Source organism: Arachis stenosperma, chromosome 6 (genome assembly GCF_014773155.1).
Source record: "Arachis stenosperma cultivar V10309 chromosome 6, arast.V10309.gnm1.PFL2, whole genome shotgun sequence".
NCBI classification, from domain to species: Eukaryota; Viridiplantae; Streptophyta; class Magnoliopsida; order Fabales; family Fabaceae; genus Arachis; species Arachis stenosperma.
The window spans coordinates 75879042-75888682 of record NC_080382.1 but is presented as its reverse complement, the minus strand read 5'-3'; the positions used below and the strand labels follow the sequence as shown (position 1 = coordinate 75888682).

At 37.7% G+C, this 9641-nt stretch overlaps 1 non-coding gene across 1 annotated transcript; it reads left to right on the top strand.

Moving 5' to 3' along the window:
- Window positions 1-7370: 7370 nt before the first annotated feature.
- On the top strand, window positions 7371-7479 carry LOC130938620 (small nucleolar RNA R71). Its single transcript, XR_009069779.1, has one exon. It is a non-coding gene; the product is annotated as a small nucleolar RNA R71 (small nucleolar RNA).
- The last annotated feature ends 2162 nt before the right edge of the window (window positions 7480-9641 follow it).

The window sequence follows — 9641 nt, the reverse complement described above, 5'->3', positions numbered from 1 at the left end:
AAGTCACCAAGAACTTCCCTTGCACCTCCTCCATTATTCTGCTCAGCTTCCATGTTTGTATTCTCAGTTTCTTGTTCAAAAAATTTTGTGAGGTCTCTTCCGGAGTGTTGTGCTTTAACTTGCTGTAAATGCCTTCTTAGGGTCCTCTCAGGTTCAGGGTCATGATCAAAGAGAGGTTCTTTATCCCTGTTCCATCTCATAAACAAGAAAAAGAAGGACATGAAAGAAGGAGAATGGGAGTTTCTATGTCAAAGTATAGAGAACTCCCTGTGAGATGTGAAAAAGAAAGAATAATGAAGATAGAAGGATGAGATGAAGAATTCGAATAGAAAGGGTAGAGGATTTCAAAAATTAAAAAGTAAAAAGAGAAACTTGAATTAAAACATTTTTATTTTTATTTTAATTATTAAATGAACTAAAAAGATTTGAAAAATCAAGTGTGATTTTCGAAAAAGAAGAGAGAGAAAAAGGTAAGAAGTTTTCGAAAATAGAAGAAAGAGGAATTAGTTAGGAAGTTTTGAAAAAGATAGAAAGTGAAGGGGGAGTATTAAAAAGATATCAAACTTTTAAAATTAAAATAAGATAAGATAGGATATTTGAAAAAGATTTGATTCAAAATTTTGAAATTAAGACAAGATAAGATAGAGATTTGAAAATAAGTTAAAAAGATAAGATATGGTGAAGATTCGCAAAGATAGTAAGATTTAAAAAGATTTGAAAATTGATTTTTGAAAAAGATTTAATTTTGAAATTTGAAATTTGAAATATAAAATTTAGATAAGATAAGATAATGATTTGAAAATAAACCAAAGATAAGATAAAGATTTTAGAAAGTTTTGAATTTTAAAATTTAAAAGAAAGATGAGATAAGAAAGAATCAAATTAAAAGAAAAGATTTTGAAAATATTAAAAAAGATAGACCGGGAAAAACTTGGTGCACGAAACTGACACCGCACGTTTCGCACAGATAGACCGGCAAATATACCGAGTCGTCCAAGTAATACCTCAGGTGAGTGAGGGTCGATCCCACAGAGATTGTTGGTTTGAGCAATGATGGATGAGGATTAGCACCAGTTTTGGTTTTTCCACTTAAAATATCTTCCGTTGCAAGTATAGACCAAACTGACAACCAACTCCCATCATCAAAGTTTAGAAGGACAAATTATCACAATCAAAACCAATATAAACCGGGAGTTTGAATTCTCGGGTCGTCTCCCAAGGACCAACGATCAATGAGTGCACAATTTCGGTTGTAAAGGCAAATGAGATTTTCAATAAAGAGATGAACAATTAAAGGAATAAAAGAAAATTCAAAATTGCAAGTAATGAAGTAATAAAGGAATTAAAGAACTAGCTATATAACATGAACAAGTAAGATATAAAAGTAATTGATGTATGTATGTGTGTGTGTGTGATTCAAAGTATAAATGGAATCTTGGATTGGGATGAGCTAAGGATTCCTTTCCTTGTTGCAACAACAACTATGACAATTGTAATGGATTAATCTCACTTTGTTAACCCTTACATCGGAGAGTAGGTTAAGTGAGCATAGTTGTTCTTGATCAACAAATCCTAACTCACTTGCTAATTGTCTTAGCAACAAGTTAGCGTTAGTGGAAACAAGAACAGTTAACAATCCAAGAATAATCACTAAATGTTGGACATTCCAACTCTAGGAACCCAACTACTCATTTTCCCAAGCCAAGTGGTGGAAATTTAACCCATAATCAAAATTGACATTTCCACAAACACTTGGTGGGCATAAACACAATTCATGTCAAAATTGAGAAAATGCTTGAAACTATGAGCAACAAATGATCAAAATCAACAATAGCAACTCAACCAAGCATATAACAATCATCAATCATCAAAATCATCAACAATAGCAACTTAACCAAGCATATAAACCCTAATGGTGTTGAGAGAAAACTTAAAGAAAACTAAACCTAAAACATCCTACTACTATCTACTACTACTCCTAATGTTATGATATCCTTCTACTATGTTTGCCCCCTCCAATATGAGCTATAGCATCAGAATTGGGCCTCCAAGCCTCTTCGAAATGCAAGTCATGTGCATTTTCAATGAAGGCATGTGCGGATACTTGTGCGTACGCACAGACGTGTGCACACGCACACTTGGCCGAAATCTTAGGCTGTGCGTACGCACAAGAGGCTTGAACACGCACACTTGGCGATGCTTTGGATGATCATGTGACACACAAGATGCTGTGCGCTGGCACACTTGGCTTTGCTTTGCTGCCTGTGCGCACGCACAAGAGGTTGTGCGCACGCACACACCGCTTTATTATTCTCTTTTGTTTCTTCATGCTTCCTCCTCCTCGCATGCTCCTCTTCCATTCTCGCCAAGCCATTCCTACCTTGTACATCTAAAATCACTTACAAACAGCATCAAGGTATCGAATGAAAGGCAAATGGAATAAAATTAGGTTAAATTAGGCACAGAAGAGCATGTTTTCATAATCAAGCACAATTTAGGAGGAAAGTTCAAAAGCATGCCATTTAATGCAATAACTGTAGGTTTATATGATGAAATCCTCTCAATTCTAATAAAAACTTATCGTAAAATATGGATTCATCAAGCAAGCAATCGTTACCTTGCAGATCTTAGTCAGGCAGATAGAAAACATAGTTGTCACAAGAAAATGCAAAAAAATAGATAAATAAATAAAACGTTACTAAATAGGTGTGAAATCAATGGTATGAGAATGGTTGAGGCTTCGGAGATGCTTCTTCCTTCTAGATCAACTTTTCTCACCATCTACTCTAACTTATAATTGATTCATTCCATGGTAGGCTGTATATGATTAACGCTGGGTCAGCAGTCGTTAATCTCCTCTGCTTCAAATCAAACGACGAGTCAGTGGTCATCCAATCTGAACGGGGGTGAAGCTTTAGCAGTCCATTCCCTTGGTGATCCTACTCAAAATTCCACAGACAAGGACAGATCTTCTGGATTAGAGAACGCTGGTCCTTTGGTTCTAGCCTATACCACAAAGGACCTAATCGCCCCGCACCTCGGCTGCACTAATATCTCGAGAAGTACCCAATGAAGCCGTGGGTTAGCTATCTAAGAGATGTATAATCAAGCTTGTGGTTCAATACTATCCTGTCATGGACTCGCAAGAACCCATGTGGAATTGGGATGACAGTCAAGTTACACTCCCAGTCCATTAGGATGAAGAATGAAGATACATCTTAGAATAGAGTCAAGCATAGATTGAAGTGGAATAGTGATATTATTAATTCATAAGAATCAACAGAGCTCCTAACCTTAACCTAGGAGGTTAGTGACTCATACCATACAGAAAATAATAGTAAAAAGTTCGAATGGGCCAAAGATGAGGTAGAAGATCCTAAACATGGGTGATCTTTTCCTGTATATACTAATCTTATAACTAAGGAATACAGAAATAAGATAGACTTTGTTAATAGTGCGAAACTCCACTTCTGGGTCCCACTTGGTGAGTGTTTGGGCTGAGCTAAGGCTGTCTCTATGAGCTAGTACCCTTCTTGGTCATTGAACGCCAGCTTTAGACTCCATTTTGGGCGTTAGACGCCAGCTGCTCCCTTTCGGACGTCCAACGCCAGGAAGAGGGTGAAGTGCTGGCGTTGAATGCCAATTTTGAACCTACATTTCCAGAGAAAAGTATGGACAATTATACATTTCTGGAAAGCCCTAGATGTTAGCTTTCCAATGTCATTGAGTATACGACATTTGGACTTTTGTAGCTCCAGAAATTTATCTTTGAGTGTATAGAGGTCAGATTCTGACAACATTTGTAGTCCATCCTCTTTCTCTGAATCAGACTTTGCCAAAACTCCTCAATTTTAGCCAAAAAATACCGAAAATCATCATAAAACACAACAACTCAAAGTCAAATCAAAAAATATGAATTTTTCACTAAAACCTAAGAAAATATAATAAAACTTAAACAAAACAAAATGAAAACTATATGAAAATGATGCCAAAAAGTATATAAAATATCCGCTCATCACTTGGTCAATGGCTACTTTGGACCGGTTGCAACTAGAGATGATAGATCGTTGGATGAATTCCAACCATCTTCTTGCTACGGGCTTAAGGTCAAGCCTTCTTAGTTGGGTCTCTTTGCATTAATGGTAGATGAGGCGCCAACCTTACACTTTCTGGGCTGAAATCCAAGAGACACCCTCGGAACACGGTGTGCCAATTTTTGGGTTGTGGGTTCACACTAGTGTTATAATTTTTGGTGACCCACGCATTGGCATAAAACTCTTGTAACATTAAGATTCCAACTACCAGGATAGGGTTGGTCAGAACTTCCCAACCTCTTCTCCGAATTTCTTATTGGATATTCAGGTACTCATTCTTTCTTAGCCTAGAGAGGACTTCAGGAATCACCCTCTTCTTTGCCACTATTTCATAGAAGTGGTCTTGATGAGCCTTAGTAAGGAATCTCTCCCTTTCCCAAGGTTCAGAGATGGAAGCTATGGCTTTTCCTTCCCTCTTTCTAGAGGATTCGCTGACTTTGGTTGCCATAAGTGTGAATGGAAAGCAAAAAGAAAGGCTTTTCCAGCACCAAAATTAAAAGCTTTGCTTGTCTTCACGCAAATATGAATAAAAGGGAAGAATAAAGTAGAAGAAGAAGAAAATAGTAGAGATAGAGGGAGAGAGGGATTCGGCCAAGTGAGGGGGCTTATGTTGTATGAGAGTTGTGTATTTGTGGGTGATGGATGGGGTATTTATAGGGGGTTTGTATTAGGATTCGGTTATGGGGTGGGGGAATTGGGAGGGAAATATTTTGAATTTGAAGTGGTTGGGGTTGGTGGGAATGGATGGATGGTAGTGATGAAGGGTGTTCGGAAGAGAAAAAGGTGATATGGATGTGATTGGTTGAGGGTGCATGGGGAAGAGTGTATATGGAGAAAAGGGAAAGTGAGAGAGAGAAAAATGTGGGATATGTGGAGATTCTGTGGGACCCAATGATTCTGAGAGGCTAGAGAATTCGAATTCCCTGCCCCCTTGTGGGCGTTGAACACCCAGCCTCTGCTCCCTGGATGGCGTTCAATGCCATCTTCTTGCTCTTTCTTGGGCGTTCAGTCTCTGCTTTCTGGATGGCATTCAACGCATACTTCTTGCCCCTTCTTGGGCGTTGAACGCCCACACTATCTTTTTTGTGGCCTTCAACGCTAGCTTCTTCACCCTTTGGGGTGTTGATCGCTTCTCTAGCCTCCTTGTCTGCCGTTTAATGCCAGCTAGGGGTGTACTCCAAGGTGTTCTGCTTCCATCTCTGAACGTCTCTATCTCGTTCTAACTACTACACATGATCAAAAACTCACAATGGACAATGACAAAGATAAACTAATATTAGATAAATAAACTTAAGGAAGAACAGGAAGACTCTAGTTATGGTTAAGTTGCCTCCCAACAAGCGCTTCTTTAACATTACTAGCTTGACGATTAGCTCCTTTACGAAGACGAATAGGAGCTCAGAATGTCACCCCTTACAGTGAACCTCTTCCCTGTGCTCTCATGGATGAGTTCCACATGCTCTAGAGACAGGATTTTGTTCACAGTGTGTAAAATCATTGGGCTGTCTGTGAAGACAACCCTCATGCCAGGTGAGAGGCCTTCAGTGGGGATTTTCTTATCCCTCCAGCCATTAGGTACCTTCTTCTTAGTACCCTTATTCTTAGTGCTTGATGATGGATCCGCAACACCAAACTTAGATTTGGTACTTAGCGGCTCTGTATAGCTCTGCATTGAGAGATAGGGTTGGAACACTAAGTGTTGCACAGTTGTCTCCCCTTTTGGGAAGGGGTTAGGTTTGGGCATCTTAACTAAGATGTGATCCTCCCGTAATTGCAAAACTAGCTCTTCTTTTACCACATCAATTATGGCATTGGCTGTAGCTAGGAAAGGTCTTCCAAGGATGATGGATTCATCCTTGTCCTCTCCAGTATCTAAGTTTATAAAATCTGTAGGGATGTAAAAAGTTTTCAACCTTCACTAAAACATCCCCTACCAAAGAGATCTTGGCAGCCTCAAAGATTTCCAGCTTCAAAGATTCCCAGCCTCTCCATTACAGAGAGAGGCATGAGATTTATGCTTGACCCTAGGTCACATAAAGCCTTATCAAAAGTAATTGTCCCTATGGTGCAGAAAATTAGGAAGCATCCGGGATCCGACAGCTTCTGAGGTAGTTTTTGCTGTACCAAGGCATTGAGCTCCTTGGTGACAACTGGAGGTTCTTCCTCCAATGTCTCTGTTCCAAATAACATGCCATTCAGCTTCATCAGAAATCCCTAGGTACCAAGCAATTTGCTCTTCCCTAGTTTCTTCTTCCTCATCAGAGGAGGAGTATTTTTTAGAGTCTATAATCTACAACAAGGCATTCAAGGGAACTTCTATAGTCTCTGCAGGAGCCTTGGTTTCCTTCAGTTCTTTAACAAGGGGATCCTTAGTATGCGTTGAATGCCCAGCCTCTACTCCATTGCTGCATTCAGCGCCTCTAACTGCTCCTCTTTGGGCGTTGAACGCACAACTACTCCCTTGCTAGCGTTCAACGCCATCTTTTCCTCTTCCATTTTGACCTCATCTTCTACAGTGATGGCCTTGCACTCTTTTCTTGGGTTCACTTCACTGTTACTAAGAAGAGTGTTAGGAGGAGTCTCAGGGATTCTCTTACTCAGCTGACCAATCTGTACCTCCAAATTTCTAATGGAGGATCTTGTTTCAGTAATAAAACTATGAGTCGTTTTAGAGAGACTGGAGACTATAGTGGCTAGGTTGAAGAGGCTCTGCCTAGGAGTCTCTATCTGTTGCTGACAAGATATGAATGGTTTATTGTTAAACCTATTATGGTTTCTTCCACCTTGATTGTTATTGAAGCCTTGCTTAGGCTTCAGTTGATCCCTCCAGGAAAAGTTGGGATGATTCCTCCATGATGAGTTTTAGGTGTTTCCATAAGGTTCATAATTGGGATTAAATGAGGTATTTCCTAAACAGTTAACCTCATCCATCTTGGGTTGATCTGGATCATATGCCTCTCCTTCATGGAAGGCTTCTTGAGTGTTGTCAGCTACAGCTTATGATCATGTTGACCTGTTAGGTCATGATCTTATTCTGAGCCAATATGATAATCAGAGTGTCAATCCTTAGGACTCCTCTCTTATAAGCTACCCGGGTGTTTACAGGGTTCCTCTCAAAAGTGTACATGAATTGGTTGTTAGCAACCATGTCAATGAGTTCCTGTGCCTCTTCAGGCATTTTCTTCAAGTGGAGTAAACCACTAGCAGAGTGGTCCAATGCCATCTTGGACATCTCAAAAAGGCCATCATAGAAGATATCTAACATGGTCTAGTCTGAAATCATATTAGGAGGGCACTTTCTGATCAATTGCTTGTACCTCTCCCAGGCTTCATAGAGGGATTCACCCTCTTTCTACCTGAAGGTCTGAACTTCCACCTTGAGCTTGCCCAGCTTCTGAGGTGGAAAGAACTTGGTGAAGAATGCATTGACCACCTTTTCCCAAGAGTCTAGGCTTTCCTTGGGCTGAGAATCCAACCATAACCTAGCTTTATCCCTTACAGCAAAAGGAAAAAGCATAAGCTTGTAAATTTCTAGATCCACTCCATTAGTCTTGACAGTATCACAGATCCGCAAGAAATCAGATATGAATCTGTTTCGATCTTCCTGTGAAAGTTCATGAAACTGGTAGTTCTGCTGAACTAAAGTGACAAGTTGAGGCTTCAGCTCAAAGTTATTTGCACTAACGGTAGGTATAGAGATGCTTCTTCCATAGAAATCAGAAGTGGGTGCAGTGAAGTCACCTAGGACCTTCCTTGCGTATCCTCCACCATTAGGATTGGCTGCCATGTTTGTATTTTTTGCTTCTTATTCGAAAAGCTCTGTGAGGTTTCCTCTAGAGTGTTGTGCTCTAGCTTGTTGTAAACACCTCCTTAGAGTCCTCTCAGGTTCAGGGTTAGGATCAAAGAGAGGTTCGTTATCTCTGTTCCTGCTCATAAACAAGAAGGAAGAATGCAACAGAAAAAAAAGAAAAGGACTCATTATGTCAGAGTATATAGGTCCTTTGAGAGAGTTATACGAGAAGAAAAGTAAAGAAATATATCTTTTAAGTTAAAAGTGTTTTCGAAAAATAAATAGAAAAAGAAAAAGAAGATTTTCAAAAACAGAAGAAAGAGAAAGAGGTAAGAATTTTTGAAAAAGGAGAGAGAGAAAGAAGTAGAAAGTTTTCAAAAATAGAAGAGAGAGAAAGAAGAATTAGATAGATACCAAACTTTCAAAATTAAAATAAGATAAAACCAGTAACTAACCAACTAACAAGATTTGAAAACAAATTAAAAGATTTGATTTTGAATTTTAATTTTAAAATCAAGTAAAGACTTAAAAGTTTTAAAATTAAAAAGAAGATAACATAGGAAGGACTTAAAGCAAGAAGATATGATAAAGATTTGAAAAAGATAAGATTTGAAACTTGATTTTTGAAAAAGATTTGATTTTAAAATAAGAAATTTGAATTTGAAATTTTAAATTTTGAAATTGAATTTTAAAAAATTTGAGATTAAAGTAAGATAAGATATGATTTTTGAAATTTAAAGAAAGATAGAAGGATAAGATAAAGATTTGAAATTCAAAATTTAAACTTTACTAACAAGAAAACACCAAACTTAAAATTTTTAAATCAAGATAAGGAAAGATATTAAGGATTTTTGAAAATTTAAAGATAAAAGAAAAACTTTTTTGTAATTTCGAAATTTAAGGAAAAAGAAAAATAACTAAGAGACACCAAAATTAAAATTTTTAAGATCAAACAAGAAAAATTACAAGGAATAATTCGAATACCAAGATGAACACTCAAGAACAAATTCAAAAATTTAAAGAAAAGATGAACACAAAAAGGGATGTCAAACATAAAAACTGACACAAGACTCAAACATAGAAAAAGATTACTAAAGAAAAAAAAAAGGTTTTTGAACATTTTTTTTTTGAAAAAGAAACAAGAAACAAGTAAGACTCAAAACCAGAAAATCAAAAGAAAATAAATGGTCAAACACAAATAAAGGTTTTGAAAAATTCTTTTTGAGAGAAAACAAAAGGCACAAACAAGAGAGCAAGTAAACCTTAAAAAGTACCTAAACTAAGCAACAAGGTAGTTTGGTAGTTTGTCAATCTCAGAACAATCCCCGGCAATGGCGCCAAAAACTTGGTGTGCAAAATTGAACTCCACACAACTGAACCGGGAAGTGCACTGAGTTGTTCAAGTAATACCTCAGGTGAGTGAAGGTCGAATCCCACGGAGATTGTCAGATTGAGCAAGTAATGGCTATCTTGTAAATCTTAGTCAGGCGATTAGAAACGATGGTTGTTTATTAATAAGCATAAACAAAATAATAAAGAACAAAATACCAGATTAGTGTAAATGCAATGATGGATAATTAGTTAAGGCTTCGGAGATGCGTATTCTTTTCAGATTAACTTTTCTTACTGTCTATTTCAACAACGAACGATTCATTCAATGGCAGCTGTAATTGACTAACTCATGTAGCATCCTCATTAAGTTAGTCTCTTCTAAACCATAGTAGTCCACCATATCCAAGCAAGTCATGTAGCATCCT